Source organism: Chelon labrosus, assembly GCF_963514085.1.
Source record: "Chelon labrosus genome assembly, chromosome: 8".
Taxonomy (NCBI): Eukaryota; Metazoa; Chordata; class Actinopteri; order Mugiliformes; family Mugilidae; genus Chelon; species Chelon labrosus.
This window is the reverse complement of record NC_140358.1, coordinates 7,916,221-7,937,070: the sequence shown is the minus strand read 5'-3', so window position 1 is coordinate 7,937,070 and position 20,850 is coordinate 7,916,221. Positions and strand designations below refer to the sequence as shown.

At 41.0% G+C, this 20,850-nt stretch overlaps 1 protein-coding gene across 5 annotated transcripts in view; it reads right to left on the bottom strand.

The window, feature by feature from the left end:
* diaph2 (diaphanous-related formin 2) overlaps positions 1–20,850 on the bottom strand; it is a 421,882-nt gene that overhangs the window by 217,443 nt on the left and 183,589 nt on the right. The window lies entirely within an intron of this gene.

The window sequence follows — 20,850 nt, the reverse complement described above, 5'->3', positions numbered from 1 at the left end:
ATGCGAGGAAAGTTTAGCACTTTCGTTCTGTATCGCTTGGCAAAAACATTCGAAAGGACAGCAAACCCATGTCTTAAACAACATGTTACATTAAATGAGTCAATAATAAGCTACACTACAACTTTGCGCCTGCTAACTGCAGTGTAGTTTTCTTTGATTCCAGCTTTACATTTCTAAGTCCACAACACATGTGTTGTTGGAAGGCATATGTGATTGATGCTAGCCCCCTTTAACACAAAATTGAAACTACATAATGTGCAATATCATTGTCTGCAGTGTCAAAAAAAGACTTGCGGACAACTTCCCAATCTTCAATTGTTTGCATGTGCCAACACTTCTGTCGTCGTGACAGTGGATAGATGGCTGATAAGCACCACTCATTCCCTCAGGCCCTCTCTGTCAACTTCCTAGAGCCAAGGAGATAATTGTGTTACCCCCCACAAATCCCAGAAAATGCCATTAGGTCTGTGACTGAACACAATAGACAAATTGGTCCAAGAACGAAGAGACCTTTGTATTCATAATGGAGACATTATTGAGTCTGCACACTGGGGGACACGTCACATTTCAGCATGTATTTCTCATTATTTACACCGCAATAAAATCACATTGTCTAAAAACACGTCTATGTGCAGACTAAAAGGTCACCATTGTTAAAATGCAATTACAGTATTGAGGAGAGAGTTCATTTTTTAAGTTCAATAAAGAAGCAGCTATATGAGAAATTAGATTACTCAGACCCTTCCCTCTCCCCCTGATGGTGCATGAGAGGCAGCACACTTTGTTGCTAATCATCACAACTGCTCTGTTTAAGCCCAAGGTGGGAGTCTCCCAGGAAATCTAGAACAAACAATCTGCTCCCTTAGTGCCGCCTTGCATATTTGAAGAAAGAATCAAAGAGGCAACATCTCCTGGGCAGCCAGAAGAAGCTGCGCTGAAGGCAGCTGCATAACTCCAGTGCTGGCTGTCAACACATGACATCAGGGATATAGTTGTTTACTGTATTAAGTAGAGGTAAAATGGTGTAAGTATGTATTAGTGCTACACACAGCATTATGGTTTGATTTTCTGTCAAAACATTAGGATGTTCCCTTAGGAGATTACAGAACGGAGCACTCTAACTTTAAGCCCACTTGGATTGTAATACACGACAGAGTCACATTCATAGAGACACAGTATGCATATCAGCCAATGAACTTTTTGTTTTGGCTAACTGAAGCAACATGATAAGGGGGACTTTTTAAGCCCTACTTTAAAAGCGGCACAACCTTTGGATCAGTACCTGTTATCAACTACGCTCCATTTCAGTCTCTCTCAGGATTATAACATTATTAACACTTACGAGAAACTGTGACTCTTGAAAAATGTATTCTTGGATCAATACAACCATGCTAAAAGGAATAGAAAACCAAAACGTGCAGTGGAATTGTACAAGTTTATTTGGCAAATAAATGTAAGTGAGTAGACCCTCATATGCCGACTGCTATAATGTCAGTGTTTGTCTGCTTTCAAACAGGAAAAAAAACACAAGCCTTATTTTCAGGGTTAGGCTTTTTGATGCCTTTCATTTTATAAGACTGGCAAATATATGGATTTCCACGTTTCAGTGTCAGCAGTTCCTCCGAACCCACCAAATAAAGCAGACGCAAAATAAATGTTAATCACCTCATAAATAAATCCAATGACAACAACATTACACCCACAATATCCTGGCTCGCATACGTATACTGAGTCAGAAACCACTGAGGCACGAGGAATCATGCTGGATTTCTTATGTGGCAAGAGCCTTGTACAAAGAAACTAGAGAGCCAGCAAAAATAAAACATGAGGAAACAATGAACTCCCTCAGAGAACGACCCACAGACAGAGAGCAAATTAAACTGAGAGGGGGAATTTTCCAGCTTTTGGTACCAAATTGTTCTCTTAAAGCTCCATTATCTGTTTACTTTACTGCCACTTGAATCTCTCACCTTGGTACCTTACACTCTCAGCAGGGTGCTCTCAGCCTATTGGTCAGTGCCTTAACTGTATTTGCCGTTGCCCCCAGGGCCCCGCACTACATCAAATTAAACAGGAAAACAGTTCCTTTAACAAACTGAAACAGGCACGTTTCTATCTGATACCATCCTATATGGCTCAGAGCTCTCCCGCTGGGCACTGAGTCGTGGCATCAATAGGCTGATTTCTGCTGCTGCAGTATGCGCGGGCTGACTCAGTTATGCCACATGTCGCATGTTTCCTCTGAGCTCTGCATGTGGACTGATGGGCCCTGGAGGGCTCGCACACATTCAAGCTGCTACACTAGTCAGAGATCCAGGTGTGTGGAGAAGATGACTATATGTGGCATATAACCAGATGGTTGGCCACAACAACAAAGCAAGTTTCACGGAGGTATCCAAAACACAGGAGTTGTCAGGTAGTTAGTAAAAATGCCACCCTCCCCATGGCCGGAGATTTGTGTTGAGTTAAATTTAGACAAAAGTTTGTCGTTTTTCACTAAGATGAAACTTCAGGATTGCATGTTCATCTAGTTGTGTTTCTGCCAAGGAAGCTTAACCTGTCCAATGCTTTAGGTCTGCAACAGCTGATCAAAGTCCTTGCCAATATTTAAACGTGTTTTACTAGTTGCCCAGTGGCTAAAATGTAATACTGTGACAACAATGCCATCCCTCGTGCTCATGAGTTATATTTGTAAATGGAATCTCTCAAGCAATCATGCAGTGAAGAGCCATTTGTGTTCGGAACAATGTGGGATGGGTTTTGGCAGCTCACTGGTTTCCTTGAAACTACTGTGTACAATGGAGCACTGTTACACAGATACATTACTTCTGTGGCAGGCTTTCAGATGAAAACACAGTGATAACAAAATCTCAATTACAAACTAATGCAAGTGGCGCACCCATTCATTAATTGTTGTTGGGTTAAATTATGTGAGGCTGGGACAGAAATCTGTTTTATATCCAGACAAACTCTATCCATGAAACACTGGGGAAAAAAAGGTTGAAATATGACCAATGCCTCCTACGCTTTCCACCCCTGTGTTTTTTTGCAGGGCTTGGTTTTCTCAGAGCGGATTCTTGGGCCAGATGGCCCAAAAAGGAAAACAAAAGGGTCAAAGGTTTTTGACATGATATGAGCTATGCAAGTTTGAGGAGAAAACTGCAGAAATTAATTCAAAATAGCATTTCAGATTGATCTATTGTGGGAAATTATCTTACAGAGACGAAGGCCATTGAGAAACATGTAGGGAAGGAGAAAAAAATAATAAAATTATGGTTGAGGCAGACTCTGGTGAGTGTAATTGTTACACATTACATTAACTGAGGGGGAGTTAAAGCTTGGTCCATGCCAAATGGAGTCACCAAAGTGATAGAGGTTTCAGTTAAAAAATACATGAATGTTTGAGCAAAAACACAGATTTGGCATATTAAGGCTGACTTGGCATCCATACTAAGTCTTCTCTGTGGGCCTTGGACTGAGGTATACCCATGGGAAGCTCTGTGATAACAAGAGTTCTCCAACACTTGGACATGCAGTCTGTTTGCTGGCCCAGAATCACTATCCTGGTTGCCTTCCATGTGATATCTCCCTCAAGACATCCACAAAACCCAGGGCATTACAAAGCTAAACACTACCACATGTTCACTTCCGGACATAGACCATCCGGCTGAGCCCCGCCACCAGACACCAGAAAATGAGCAGGCCTTGAAAAGAAATAACAGAAAAGTGCAGATGACAGGTCTTCAACAAACATATTTAAAGGCAAAGGAACACAGAGTGGAACAGACAATGTAGAGTCTGGTCCTCTCCGAGGCAATTTATTCCTTCAAATGTGCAATCTGCCTGCAAACATGTGCCCCGTCCTCCATCTCAGGGACTCACACTGAGGATTGAGCTACTGGAGAGCTGCCAGCTTGTCTAAAGGAGATGGAGGAGTCAGTGGCCTCAGCCACAGAAATACCAATTCTACAGAAGTGTTGTACACACACACACACACACACACTATACACAAAAACACCAAGTGACCAGTGAATTACCTTTGAAGTTCAGCAAATATATTGAGAAAAATATAACTGGAGAGAATGGCGAAAGTACTGAATAGTGAAATCCAGTGGTAACTAATTTCTCCCATTTACTAAGGCTAAACAGAGGTCTCATTCTCAGCCCCTCAATCTGCTGTGTGGATACATACCTCTATCTACTCCTCCCACTGTCTTGGATCTTAAAAGCACGCTCCCACTCAGAAACAGACAACCCCTGCCCCCTTTTTGACACAGACTTGAAATCTCTTTTTTCTTTTTACTTTCAGCTCTACAATCCTGCGCTGCTAAACTACAATGCATAAATTCTATAATCTAAAACTTCAACCTGCTATTAACTCTGACTAGACCTACATTTATATACATGGTTTTTGTCATAATAAATAGAACCCTCCCTGTGTCACAAATGCGAATCTCTCCATGCAACAAGAGCAGAGCACAACTGCAAGTTATTTTTTCTCTTTGCCGGGTTCTAACCTTGACAAGTGTTGAAGCAGATTTTTTTTTTTTTTTTTATTTTTTTTTAGAAATACTCCTCAGCTCAAGGTGAACAACAAGAATGGAGCTGCGGTTTGGGGGAGAGGGAGTTGGAGCTCTCAACCATGCAATCATCATTATGCTTAATGATAACAAGGAGTGGGGGAAGTGGCTGATAATGATAATGATGATGGAAACTGTGGATAGTGTATTAAGTGTTGGAGTGAGCACATTTGTGAGTCAAAACACACTTTCACAAAATACATATGCAGCCGTTCAACCAGTTCTGACAATCCATGTATTTTAAACTAAGTCGTTTTTGTACAGTCATCTGTCATCATACCTAAAAGCATCTGGATCTAGTTATCCACGATCTTACAATACAACTGTGTGTGACTAAGAAGCAGGATAAGTCCTGCAGAGTCACACTCTGACCTGTGGCCAGTAATGTTTTCAGTATGCAGGGGAAGAGGCTCAGCCCACGGTGGAAGGTACACAGCTGGGCCTGGAGCAGAGCCCAGTGAGAAAAACACCTCCTCCTCTAATTGAGACAACACAGATCTCCCTTAGTGACCTCTCCGTTTCTATTCCAAGAGGAAAGGGGGGAAAAACTCCTGCAAACGATTAATGTTGCCTTTGAAAATGGTACGATTCTTTGAAAGGTTCCGAATCAGAGCTGTAATTTTATGGGTTATTACAATTATACATGACATGTTGTTGTGATGATGTTTCAGGATAATGTGTTGGGTTAATTTAGGATTAAAAATGAGTATAGATCCAAAGAATGTTGATGAGACAGACTTTATCACAGTTAACAGGTTATCTAATACACCAAGAGGAGCAATGGCAGTGCTCTCTCATCTTACACATTTTCTTTTGCACTAACAAAGAGCAAACCTGCTCCAGACAAGCAGTAAAATTAACTTAAAAGAGAAACCGCAGCAATGATAAGCAAACAAGAAAAAAACAACAACTTCAAATCAATAACTCTGAGCACTGTCAACGACCCGGGGCTTGGTACAGCCTTTTAACAAGTATATTTAATCTGCCCACATCTATACATGACTGTTGTTCCCTCTCTACAGAGGCAGGGAGTGTGGGAAGGCTCCGACTCTGCCTCTTAAATTGGTCATGGAGACATGCTCCTGGGGGCAGCGATTGGATTGAGCTTGACAGCCAATCAGTTCAAGGAAACCATTCTCTGGTTGAGCCAGGGCAGCTCGCTGTGACCCAATGCGCTTGAGCGCTGGTGGGAACGCAGTAGTGGATGGTCCAGTCGGCTGCACTTGCTGTCCGCTAAGACCCTGTCGCGCAAACCAACCTTAAGCAATTCAGGAAACAATGCTGAAGCTGGCTTTGTGTTACTAGTAGGGAATGAGGAACAGAGATGTGAGACCAAGTCTGTTCCTTGGGCAGCTGGCAGGATTACTCATGTCCCCATGGTCCCTATTACCTCTCCCAGTACCATGCTACATAGAACAAAACCCACACAGGGACTCCCAAGTAAAGAGGTTGGAACAGTTGGAGATTTTAAGATGAGCACCTGTAACGTTAGTCACCTTTGGAGGAGATACTTTGAAAGATGTTTGTGGGCTGTCTCATCAAGAGTTACATGAGAATATTGACTCTCCTGCATCTTCTTCTGTCCAGTCAAGTTTAGTGCTTTAAAGCAGAAGCAGCATAAGAAAAATGTAACCAGTACTTTTAACAACTTGTAAAATGTCATATTAAGATGCTGCAGTCTTTTATGTACAGATGCAGAAAACAAACAAATTAAGAAATTGCCCCCAAAATAATCCTGAACAAAGCAGAAAGTCCGCTGTCATTTTCTTTCTATGAAATCATGGTTCAGCGGCTCCACTGAGGAAATGGAATTATGAAATCCCAGCAGGCCTACTTCTCAAAATGTTGAAATGTTCCTTTAAATCTCGTGACAATGACTAAGAGTGCTTTTTAACTTTCAACAGTTTTCTTCAACACAGAGTTAAAATAGGGCAAAACAAGCTCTGGATGTCATTTATACTGTCATCTACAGAAAGAAAACTGCTTGGGTTTTGTGTGCGCAGTGACTGTCCTACTTTTGAGCGTATTCGACAGGGTTGCATTTTGTACATTTGTCAGCTGACAGAATATAATCTGTCCTTCTTTTAAAAAGCACTCCTCTTCTGCACCCTTTCTCTCTCTTTCACAAGTACCCCAGTTTGTCCCTTCTTTATATACTGCTTGTTCATCTCAGCATGAAAACAGGATGTTCAATAAAGAAGAAAAAAAAAAAGGCCTTAATTTAATTTACATTCAGTTTTAGACCTTTAAACACTATAATTTATTTACTGCATTTCTCTGTGTATTCTCTGTGCATTTGCATGGATGATTTTCTTCTTCTAATTCCCAGATCTAAACCTCACTCCAGTAAAGTCTGGCAAAAATTTCCAACTTTCAGCTGTTGTACCCACTAGCAGGCAATAATTTTAGGTTTGGATGAATCAAACATGCAGGTGTGTCTAACCAAAAAAGGTAAGACGAGTAGTGCTTGAAAGGTTGTCAAACAAGGAAAAGACGTCCACGCTTAAGTTTTATTTTTAAGAAATGTGCTCAAGCATTATCTCTTCTTCTTGTGAAGGTTAACCGATAGGTTGATCCAATTTGTCTACCAAGGCGTGAAAGGACTTAAGAAATACTTCACATTTCTTTGCTGGAAAATGTCAAGGTTTGTTGAGAGATGAGGACAAGAGGAGGGGGAAATGACTTTTTCTCTAGCTGGCAGCTTGACTTCATGCTTGTTAGCAGCAATAGGTTTATCCTTGGCAATCAACTCGGGGACAGATATATACAGTGCAATTGTAAGTCCCCAGTTCCATAAAAGGAAGCCAGTTCCATGTCTGCCACTAAAATACATACACGTGCCCTTCCTTATGTGTGCAAATACACACCGTACATGCACATATTTAAAAAAGATGGGATTGGCCATGCAATGTGGTTGAAGCTCTAAAATCATGTAACATTCAGATGACTATTTTTCACACAGCCTCAGAGAAGTATGTTCTGGTGACATGAAGGTGTCAAAGCTCTGATTAAAGATGCACCATGCAGCACCCGGGGATGGAGTTAAGGCGAGTCAAGGAGAATATAAGTGTAAAGAGAGGCACTCAGTCATGAACTGCATTTAATTCCCCAAACCACGGCAGTTGTTTAGCTCCTTACCTGATTCAGTGTTTACAAGGAATATATCCACTCCCACTCTCCTTCTCTTTCAGCCTGTGTTGCTCTTTATTCTGTATATGCTTAATGGTTGCTTTTAACCCCTCATATTATATCGCGTCGCTGTTTAGTTGCCAACGCTGCACCGTGACCACTGTGGCACAATACCCTCCAGCTACAGTTAACCATGCTAACGTCACAGCAGGAAGCTCAACAAAAGTCTATTTTGTACTTCAATAAGAACAATAATTGGAATCAAACTGAGAAGGTTCTTTAACGGTCAGAAAACACTGTTGTTGGGGACAGATTCACTGTCATCTATTCATTTAAAATACAAATTAGAATTCGTTTTTAACAGACAGCGCAAAGGCAGGTGTCTAATGCGTTTCATGTGAGGGAGGGTGGTGACCATGTGGCCAGGGACTGAAAAGAAAAGATACCGTTCAGAGAACTAAGGGACAGGAAGACAGAGGAACAGTGTGGCCAAACGGAAAAACGGTGTCAGAGAAAAAAATCATGAGAAGCCTAAATTAGACACAGGTTGTGCTGGTCTTCTTGGAAAGCTTACATCATAAACTACTCATTCACCACGTGGCCTTCTAAGCAATTGTAGTTGCTACCTTTGGATTGAACTGTGATGAGAAACACTGCAAAACCAAAAAATTGCTGCAAAAACAGAAAGCTTGATGAGGGCGTGTCAAAGAGAAGAACTGTGTAAAGCAGCACACCTGTCTTTTTCACTAGATCGTGCCCTTGACACTGTGTGCCGCACAGTACAGAGCACAAATCTTAATAATAACTGACCTCTGTTTGAGTCAGTGAGAATAAAAAACACTTTTGTTAGGCTTAATGACTGATAATGATGGACTTCCTTTTGTACCTTAACAGAAGGTACACATTCAGAACTCTGAAAGTTCAGTTGACTTTATTTATCTGTGACACTGCACACCTGAAGTAGCAGCGCTGTAACTGTGACCTGTGCAGCGGTTGAATTAGGTGGTATCCACAGTGTTTAGGGGCACAAACTGCAAGTGCAACCTACCCCTTAGTGGGTGGATTATGATTTGTTTGAGTCCTGCTGCTACCCCTTGCTGTCTGGCTGACTAGGATGGGATTATGTATTAACCTGGTGGCCGTAAAATGGAAGCTGAGGCCCCGATCAAGTCACTTTAGTAGTTTCTCTCGTAAAGGGAAGTCTTCGAGCAAATGAGCGACCATACTAATAAAACACCATACTGCTGACCTAGAATTTAAGCAGTTCTCTTTAACCTACAATAACTGAAATAATGACATTGCAGTTATGAAAATAAGAACACGATTTTATTGCTTGTGAGCTGCCTAGAAACCACTTATCAATTTGTTACTTAAATGCAAAAAATTAAGCCAGGAAGTAATGCACACTAAGAAGCTGCAAAAGTGGCGTACACACAACAATAGCCTAGCAGTGATGTGATGACAAGAGACTATATGATGGTGATGAAAGAAAAAACCTTTGGCAGCACGACGGGTTCCGAGTTAAACTCTCAGCTTTGAGGTGACACAATTGTGGCAACAAACGAGGGGAGCAACTGATAAGGTTGTTCGATATATGATGCAAGCACAGAGTTCCCCAAACGTTTACCACAAAGAAACACTATCCACGACATTGGTTCCTACGCCAAATTCACCATGCAGGTATTGGAGAATCCTTTTCTTAACACAGAAGAGCTCGCTCAGTTCACATGCTAACAATATTTTATATTCTGCATGTGTCGCAAAGATTCGGGGTGGAAAATATACAAGAAGGTTACCTAGGCAACCAGGTCCTGCAACGTTCACTAGCGACCAAGTGTTCACTACAAAGTGATGGGTCGACAAGCAAAATGCCTTATGTGTGGATGGAGCTTAATGGTTCAAATGAAAGCAATGTTAGACAGAAACCAGTTTGGTGGAGTGGGAAAACACAAGTGCTGTGACATGTGACAGCAACACTTAGCAAGAGTGTGATGAAAATTAAATTAAACACGTGAAAGCAACAGAAATGCACAGTAAGCATATTATACTTATGAGGTTTTCTAGATTGGCATGTCTATAAATCCTAGAATGAATTCCTGGTGAAATTACTCAAAACTGGGCAAAAGGATAAAGGTAATTCTATAGTCAGCGTTGCCTCCATTAGGCCACTGTCGCTCTTATAACGATAAGAAGGCATGTGGTGGAACATCTATTTTACAGACGCTGGCCGGTGTATTGATCAAAAGCAAACATGCACGCCTCTTCTGCTTTAAACCTTTTAGCAGGTATGCAAGATGAAGGGAAACTGCACGAGGGAAAATACATGTCCGCTGGCATGAGATGATCTACGGAATGTGTGTTCTCTCTAGTTTATTTGGCACGGTCAGCCCGCTTCAACACAATCTCTAATCTCATACACACACGAGCCTTGATCTTGACACAAGCATATCTGAATCCTCGCTACAACTCCCTCTGTGACGGACTGACAGAACCTCCACAAACAAACACCCGCACACATGCACTATGAGCGCCATTCCACATAAGGCTAGACACATAAATGCGCATAAATAGACTGGAGTACAGGAGAAAAACAAAGATTAATGTGAATTCACAAAGTGTTCCACCTCAAATTGCAGTTTCATCCCTAATAGCCATAAACAACAGATAAACACAGGTTGCGCTGGCACCAGATGTTTATCTCCAGCCAAGTGTCAGTTGTCAGGTGGATTTTATGGATGTTCCAATTTCCCTCTGACATATTAAAGCATAAGAGCACACATGTTAAAGAAAAATTGTTGAATCCTGCCAAGACATATCGCAGACGAGAAAAAACTAATTCATAATGACATCTCTCCAGCTGCCAAGAAGACAGAACTGGGTTGCAATACAAGACACGGTGGGCAGAATACATTTATATAGACGATCCACTCTTATGCGCACAATCTGCTTATTCGGTGGTGCACCTTTTAAATGCTTGATATACTGTACACAGCACAGAAGCAGAATCCAGTGCACTGCAAAAATAACAACAACAAAAAAAAACAGAAAATACGCTGGAACCTTTTAAGAGCACAGTATCAAACTTTCCCCACACAAGCACATCACTGTCTAGAGAAAGCTGCCAGGCAATTCCACAAACTGTGCTGTACAGTACTCTACTGTATTCTGCTATCTCTAAATAAATTATATTTCTGCATTTTATATGCTTTCAAAATCCCACTCTTGTGAAACCATACTAGCGAAAATACTGTCATTACAGCTCTAAAAGGCAGGGTTTGTAGTGCTCTGACATGTAAGTACATCACTTAAGCAATTTGGTGCTTTGGATGGTTATTGCTGTCATTCTCTTAAGCACCAGTCTCTGAACTGATGGGCTCCACCTGAGAAATGTGTCCATGTAAATCAACACGTACTATTGCAAAAATAAGCACTAAGGAGTACTTCACAGTACAGGGCTGCATGACTGGTTTGCATTATAGCGTGCTCTCTGCCACGACACGTTCATCTAAAAGCCAATGTGGAAAAACATGACGGGATTTAGAGACATGTCTGGAGTCAAACAGACAAAAGAACAAAAAAAAAAAAATCTTTTAGAACTTGAAAGTGCCACTGAGCCACAATCATGTGAAAAGTAAGAGCATCATGATTACATTCTTGTTCCTTCCTCCCTTTTCTCCTTCCAACCATATCTTCACTTGATTCACACTGATCCGTGCAGCAGTGCTGGGACTGGAGAGAAGGAGAGCTTCACAGAACCAGCAGCACAGGATAAGCCTTCTACTGGAAGAGGTGGCTGTAGGGGGATGGAATCATCTTGAAAGGGCTATACAGCAGTCTCCTGGCGGCAATTTGTGTAGTGCCGAATTGTATACGTCTATGTACGTATGTATGTACTGTATATGACGAGGTGTATGCTCATATACTCACTACTGTATGCACTGAATATAGCAGAATATCTTGTCATACTGACTGCCCTCTTGAACATTTATCTGTAACAGCAGTTGAGTGTTGTGGGTTCGGGTTGCATACATGGTATGGACGATTAGAGATAATAATAACCAAAGTTTTAAGCTTATCCCTAAATCTGTCCACAGCTTTACCTCAGGCAAACCACTGCGGTACATTAAACCTCCAACGTGAAGAGGATTTCTCAGGGCATGAGGGCAGAGAATGTATCTGAATGTGTTGTTTTTATTTCTAGACATAGAATATATCTGTATTGACAATATGGCAATTTAGCAATTAGAATTTGCTGGATTCAACGTCCCTTAAGTCCAAGAATTTTCTCATTTAAAACAGAATGAAAACCTAACTAAGAAATGGAATGGATATAACATCTATTGTTCCTTAGTTTTCAGATGAATCCAGCGAAGCACCAACTCTGCTGTGTGCTCAGTCTCATACGTTTTTCCATCTCCTTTCACGAAAACTTCAAACAAGAACACAGAAAATGAATCTGCAACACTTCCAAGTTGCACATGCATTTCAGGGCCCAGATAATTGCACGGCAGCCTATTTCAGACAAGCAGGTGGCAGCGTGTGTTTTTGAGACTTACGACTCCCAATACCACCCACAATCAGCACCGTCCTCCAGGACTTCAAACACACCCTCTGTTCTCCAAACCCTCCGGTCCCCACTCTCTCGGGGAACCAAGCACCTGGGCCGGGAGTTTCATATTCCTCTCAGGTGTGCCTCCACATTGCTCCAGCCTGATATGCACGCATATTAAGTACTGTATTGGCATTCTATTTTTCCAATAGTTGCTATTTTACTTTCAAAGTAGGCCACCACTGAAGGACAGAGCACCTTTTCTGCCTACCAATTTCATCAGATGGAGGATGAGTGGTCTCCATATTCCCCCAGGTTTCAAGTGTTTTCCTGGGTATGTATGCGTGTAAACTCTCGGAACAAATTAAAATGAAACTCACAAGCATGTTTATGCTATTATCACGGCACCTGTCATGCTTGTTTTAATAAGACACCGGAGCAGGCGTTTTAATGAGGCAACTCTATAAAACAAAGCATTATGCACTGATACTCTCACCTGCCCTTCCTCACCTAATCCCCTAAATTGTGGTACCTTCCTCTTCCTCTCTTCCACACTGTCTCCTAGCCTCATCCTCTCTGTCCATCCTCTAGCTTGGTTGTAGGTAGCTGTCTTCTTATCAGAGCTGGAAGCTCACAGAGTATTCCCAGCGGCCATTCATGGGCTTCTGCCTTATGGGACTCCACAGATTTAAAAGCAGCAGAGAAAGCCCACACTGACTTCATTTCCCCAGAGAACAAAGTGCATGGTGGAAGGTAGTGGATAAATTACCTGTACCCCTATCCCTGCCACTTACAAAGCCAACCTACAGTCATGGCAGGGCCCAGTGCATGTAACCTGCACCTCCACAGCTACAGTCTTGAGATTTTTTCTTTTCTTAGTAAAATGCCTTAATGTATTTTGCAGTGTCATTCAACTTATAGTATATATAGGCAATATATGTCTATATTGTCTATAATCTTCCTAAAGAAAATGTCCAATTATACACTCCAGCGTGAAAGCAATTCACAAATGCAACCCATGTTCAACCAAAAACATTCTAGGAGTTTGTATATATGCAAAATTTTACTATTTTTTCATGTAAATGTGGTTCGGGATGTAATAGGCTGCAAATATCCATGGTCTTCCTAAGGTTCAGGGTAATTTCGCAGCTCAGTTAAAAGCAATGGAAACTCCCTTCGTCCTAACGTCTTCTCAGAATTGGGTGGACCCAATATTTTCAAGAAAAGGGACCACAAAATTATCCAAACTGCTTAATGACTCCATTTTGTATTGCAAATTTTGGCAACAATTAGAATAACAAAATGTGTCAGACTCAGCTTGTAGGGTTTCTGTGCGTGACAATTTTAATTGGATGACAGATCTAAAAAAAACTTGTAAGATGAACGTGAACTTGGTGTGCTAACGCCTTTTATGATATCAAACCACCTTCTCAACTGGAACCTTAGTTACTGTCTGAAGATGTGTTTTCTTTACCAACAGAATAAATCTGACACATTTAATTATGTGATTCTGTTTTCTGAGAGCAAAAAAAACGTTGTGGTGCATATCTTGCTGGCCCAAGTCAGTATGATGAAACTAGTGATCTCCAGTAAAAAACACAGGCCGCACGATTTTCCTGCTCATTCCACAAAATATAAATCGAAAAAAAAATAACACTGCCTAAAAACAAATTCACACACATTGTGTTTTAAGTTGATCTATCTGTCTCCCAAGAACTTTCCTTCAAAAACATTATGATTCCACTGTGCTGTTGGTTGCTAAAAGGGCAGGACAACCATAACATGTCGATCACGCTCTACACTTAGAAGCCTGGGCAGGAATATGTGTTGACTGAGCTTTTTAGATGCTGGATGAAATAATTGTCAGCAGTCAACTCTGTCAGCTGTGTTTACCATCTGTCTGCTGCTGTATGCTGGACTAAAACGAACTAAAAAGAGGCTTTTTTTTTTAATATATAATATCAACAATTATCCAATACATATCCAAATCCTTAACAAACACGCTTTCAATGAGTTGCAATTCCTCTGTGAAGCCAGAAGTACAGCCAATAGATGAACTTATGACGTCTATTAAGAGCAGGACATAACCTCTCCTTCCTGTGGAGTCTTTCTGGAAGGAGAAAGACTCCACAAAAAGGAAAGGTTAAGTGAGCTCATTGGCAAGAACAATCGCTTGCATGGCTGCTGGCACTAACAAAAGCATACTATAATGGCCCACGTCTCCGTTGGAAACAATAGGGGGTCCTTACCTGAGACAGTGTTCTGAAAATACTTAACATATTCCGCTAGGGTCTGAAAACTGCTTCGCTACGGTTACACCTTAAATGATCTGTAATCCTCAGAAGACTATTTGGCCTCGTTGACTAGTACGACTATGAACACAAAGAGCACATTTAACTTATTTATATAAAGCCAGTCCTGCTGAATGGATCCAATGGGGTCTCCATTATTTTTCTGGTTTGTAGCAGCGCAAATCCTGTTAGGGGAAAGACTGCGCTTTCCTTTCCTATCTGATATAATACGGTCACCCTTTCTCCAAAACATGACTGCATCCCGAGTCGTCCCTTCTTCTGTCCATCACTTGAAACATCTGGATTCATTTTAGAAGGTCAGGGCAAGTGAAGCAGAAGCTGTCAGTAGAATTTGTCTTGATGTACGTCATGAGATGGAGCAAAGAAATGCCACCCTCAGACGGACCAGGAAATAACATTTCTGTAGATAATACAAGGGAATTGAGAAACCTTCTGCTGATATAAAGGTGTGGAGGAGCGCTGTAGACACCCACAAGCATTAAACGAACACAGGAAACTGGCGCGCTCCAACAGTCAAAGTGTTTTTAGCTGCAAATTTAAAGAAAAATTAAATCGCAAAAATGTGCAAAAATGCGACAAGACCATATTATTTTCCTAAGCAAAGATTTCCACTTGGCGAAGGAACCTTTAAGAAGTTTTCAAAGCCCCCTTACAAAAATAACCATATTTTCATTATGAGTATCTTTATTAGGTGTGTGCATTTGGGTCCTTGCTCATTTCTTCAGGGGCAAACAAAAGTAAGCTAAGCACTAGTTCCACAGTCCCTCCCACCCGTCTCACCATGCCAATACTTCCCTATTAACTCTCTCTTCCTCCACTTCCCTTTCTACCATTCCTCCTCCTGGATTAAAAGCTCTTAATTTCCACTAATTACACAAACTCATTTCTTTTTCTTCATGTCTCGGCATTTCTCCCTGTTTTTTCTCCATGGGGCCCATAAACACGTTTTGAAATGGGGTTTAATAAAACTGCCTTGTGAGGGTTTAGGGCCCTGTAATGGACACGGGGCTTGTTTGATAAGTCTCCACTTCATCACACACTTTATTAATTAAAGTTTATATTACATTAGAAACAAAGTTAAAGCCATTTGCTCCCCAATAATGGTTTCATGTAGCTGCATATCTATGGCCAATTAATTGGAGTCTTGCCTCTCCATTTGCATTTTGCTCTTGTTTGACAAAAGTGTGTTGGGATTAGCCTCAGGCAATATATTGCAAGCAGAAGCAATACTGCTTTTGTAATCCAGAATTATCAGAAGCTTGACTGCACTTGGAATTTAATAGTGTCTATTAAGATGCCAGAATGTGGTTAAATATCCACAGAAAAATGCTTTCATTGTAAAAGCAGCACTGGCGGCCATAAGAGGACGTATGACTCAAAAAGTCACATACATTTCCAGTCACCCTTGGGTTGCCCCCCGTCTAATTCTATTTGTCCTTTATCTGGGCGTGCCGTGAAGACTGCAGTGTCCAGTTTGGAGACCCCATGTGGAGATGTGGCTCTGTTATGCTTAAAACACGTTGAACCTCAGCATGCACTGCCGCAGTTTACAGCCAATTTGAAGGCAAGAATTTACTAGTTGTTCTGAGGTCAGACTCTCACCCGTCATCATGAACTGTGGGCAGTCAACAAAACAACAAATATGAGTGGCTGAATTGAGCTTAGAGACAGAGTAAGGCATCAAAAACAGTTGTAGTGTACATGCTGGATGCTTTAAATTGGAGGTTAGAGCGATGAACCACATCTATGAACCTAAATGTGGCTAAGGGACTAAGAATGGATGGATTGTCCACAATGTCTAAAGGGGTAGTGAACGTAGTGTTCACACAATACAATCAAAACAATACTTAATAATAAAACCAAATCAAATAAGAGCCTACCAAACAGTGGATATAGTCCATTAGAATATTAGATTGGCATTATTTAGCTTTAAAGGGACAGTTGCTCATTCATGAATGGTTTTCATTGGAAATATTTTTTAATAATGATCATTCCACAAACTATCTTCAACACAAACTAACTACAGACTACACTTAAAATATCCATTTAACCTTTTTCCCCGGCTTGTTGGTCATCTAAGCTCTACAAAAGGAGCCCCTTAGGAGCAATAACAAGGGCCGTTAGATGAGCACACATGTTGTGAACACGCAGCTATTTCAACCACATCGTTCCCATTATTTGGCTGAGAAAACACATGATGAGATATGCCCACCACCAGAAAAAGTCATCAGACCTGCTCACTGCCTGCAACATGCACAACGCATTAAGAGTTAGGGCGAGCCAAGGAGTGGGTTTACAAAGTCAGAAAGATAATTCAATCATAATTTGACTTGCTGTCTGTCTAAATGGAGAAAGATATATAAGAGAGATATATATAAGATATATATAAGAGACAGAAGTAAATTTTCCACTGCATCCAAGGACAAATATGCCAAAATGTTTTAGCCGCAGTTAGTGAACTCGTTCTCTAGGTATACACAATATATGTTCTGTTAAAAACAATGCAATTCTAAAAAGGCTTTTGGCAGAAACCAATCTGACATCCTGTGAGAATTTCTGAAGCCCTGCATGGATGGACACTGCACCCCGCACAACCAAGCCACCTAACCACCCACCCACCCACCATGCACATTGTGTGTGTGTGTGTGTGTGTGTGTGTGTGTGTGTGTGTGTGTGTGACTGCACTAGGAAAGAGAATGATGTAGGAGGCAATGCACAGGAGACAGCAGGAGAGCAGAAGTAGCGTGGCCTGTCAGACATAATGAGTAAGCAACGATACACACAGTAATTGTGGCCAACTCCAGGGACCACCCTCTGTGTGTGGTTGTGAGGATACTGGTGTTTGTGTTTGCAGGCGAGTGTGTGTGTGTGTGTGTGTGTGTCTTTGCTCACGCAGCTTAGACACACGCAGAAAGCAATATGTTAAAAGAAGAGAGGGCACACTAGGGGCAGATACACAGAGTGAGACTGAAGGGAACAAAGAGGGCTATAAACACTGCGTTGAATGTTGATTGGCCAACATATTTTAAGGAAGACTTGGCAACAGGGTGTTGGAAGATATTTAAAAATACTGAGACACACACACCTGCTAATATAACTACTATATGACTATAATGGAAGGGTTTACAGCGATTGAAGATGTGAATGTGTCAAACTGTGTGTGTCTTCGTTTTAACTATTATTGTGTTGCCACATAACACACTGAAATGGTCTTCTTTTCTTTTTCTTTTTTAGCTGCGCTAACAGGTTACAGGGTTCTCACTCGGCTAAAAGGTTAAACTTGACAGTCGTCTATTTCCCTAAAAAAGCCATTTAGGCCTATGGAAAACAAGCATTTCAAAGAAGATTATCAATTTAAATAAATTTTAAACTACACAAACTATTGCTTCAAACTATTTGGTTCGTTCGGCTTGGAGAGTTACAAATTAAATGTTAAAACAAATTACTTGACTTAATGATACTTCTGTTTTATATGCCAGATCATGGAAAAAGATTTAACTTTATTTAATTTGAACAACTTCAATAAAAAATAAACCACTGTGGATGAAAAAAAAAAAAAAAAACACAAAAAAAGATAACTGTGATTAAACAAAGTGTGTCTCAATTCAATGAGTTGACTCAAGTATTTTTTAAAGCTAGAATAATTATTTCTTTCCACAATAATGTGCTTATAAGTAATTAAGTTCAAATCCCAACCAAATTAGGCTATCATGAGAAAAAACTGTTGGAATGTAGTCAGTAATGCGAGTGGAGAACAGAACTCAGAGCCAAGTTAGTTTATGCAACAGGGGAAAATAAATATTGATGAGAAAGGGGGGAATTAACAGGATTTAAAACTCTTTGGATAAGGGGACAATGAGATTAGTCCTTCCATCAACATAAATCCATACTGCCATCTACCGCCCCCAGACCCAGGCAAAGCAGTGTCTTTTCATGAGCTATAAATACATATGTAGATGAGGTTGGTGGGGTTGGCATCTAGTGGTCAGCTCCTTGTGAACACTGTGGCCTGTGACTGACCACTCACTGCGACTGACGCCTGTTACCCCAGATTAAAGGAGAGCAGCACGAGTCCTGGGGGATGGGAGGTCGTATCTGTGTTTACCCCGTGTCAGGACATAAATGCACGGCCAAGGCAATGCTAAAATGTTCTTCTATTGTGTGTCTGTCTTCCTTTGTGTCTTTGACAAATGACGTTTATACCAAAACAGGGTAAAGGGAGGGAGAGAATCTCACAATGGCAGCAGGTGCGGTAGGACAGCTAATATTTGCACAGCAGTTTCTGTGGCAAACAAGCAACTCCCCCCCTCGAAGAAAAGGGGCAACTGTCTGCTCATAAATGGCTCTGTTACAGACACATAAATCCGGGGCTGACTGCACCAACCTATCTGTATCCCCCCTACCCATCCCTCTTCTTCTATCCACAAATCCCCTCAGTGCAGGACAATTGCCAAGATGCATCTTGGTAACATGTGACATTGCAGAGGTCAAGCTGAAAGCTCTTGTGTGAAGGCAGTGTGTTGGTGTGTATGCTATCCCCCACCTGCAGCGTGCCAGACGCGGGGCCAGCCACACTTCAGTTTTCGTCACACTTTTACTGTGATGAATGTATCAGCAGAAGAGTGCTTTCATTGAGTCTGTGGACCGATCAATTGTCTAAATATACATTGGATGAATTAATGGACTGGCTATGCTCACGTCACAGACGTCTCAGGAACAAATCTGACAAGAAATTAAACATCAAAAGTTAAAATGTTCAAACACTTCTGTGTTCACAAAGTGTCGCATACCTACAATTCTTGCCTTTGTCAAAAATAAACAGATCTCAAGCAAGGCCTTTAAAAACCATCACAAAATATGTGTCCAAAGATTTTATTGTTAGCTACCTTAAGAATGAGATTTGAGACACAGACAAGACACAAGGTTCTCTGCGTAGGGCTAACTCAAAAAGAAAGTGATCCAAAAAAAATTGTCAATCTGAAGTGGTCTGAGAAGGAAGTATGTGAGTGATTGTGAGTAGGCAAGGGCCTTTATCTCGTGTTTTCTCCGTTTCTAACCTCCCTTTTTTTGTGATTAGGCACAAGAAATGAAAGCTTAATCCATTTAGATGGAAAATCCATGGCAGCCGCCCTGGCAGTGTGGGGGTATTAATAAGATGACAATGCAGATTCATCAATGGGACCAGACTATTGTTCCATCACTGCCTGTCCAAAGGTAATAAATAGACCTCACACCAGCAGACACGCTGGGATCTCTCTCAACTCTCATGAAAATCCACTATGAACTTGTATAAAATGTCTATTTAATCTAATTTCATGAGTAGAAATAACTATGGATAACATTCAGTCAGAACTAATAGAGTCAGAGGATTCAGCTGAAATGTCAAGCGTAACTATATCAAACAGAAGCAATTCAATAACTGGGGAGCAAGCCAAATACACAAGAGACAAAAGAGGGACCGTCTTCAAATACAAATTAAACAAAACATTGCAAACATATGCATGATATGTCAAAACTGTCTGCACATATTAAAATGAATTGATCAAAAACTGTAAATTATATAACAAATACAGACTGTAGTATTGATTTTAGTACATCAAACTGTTAGGTCTTCTGACAACTGACGTTAGCAGATCTTAACAAAAAAAATACTAATGGTTGTCAGTGTAGAGATTAATACACGCTTACAGCCTCAAACGTGCTTCAAAGTGACTGTCACGTGTATTATTATAGAAACACTGGAACTGAATAGGGGAGAGTTAAGGCACAAACCAGTCACTTGATCCATTTACTAATATTTTACTAATTTTGGGATCACAGAATACAGGAATATTTCACAATGGGAAAGTTCTGTTTGGATTTTGTTACTGCAACAGTCCTGAGACAGGTAGGTATAGGTAACTTCAGGGCGAACCACTCTACCTTTAGAAGGATGAATGCATGGATTTACACACGCATATATGGATGGGATGCATGGTTAAGCATTTAAGCACCCTTGAAATGTCATTCTTCCTCTTGCAATCAAAGTAAAAGCATGTATTAACAACTGGAAGCCTTTTGAAACACGGTGGTGGAGAATGCACCGATTCACTTGGTGTAGCTGTTGATTAATGAACCTTTACCCATGTTAAGAGGTAACTCCAGCCATTTGTTGGTATCTCATCAGCGCAACAGCAATGAAAGAGCAATGAAAACAATGACTTCTCAGCGCAATAGGTGAGTGGCATACAAGCGATCCATTTCAGCATCTCCAGATTGTCTGTGAGAGTTGTCGACATAT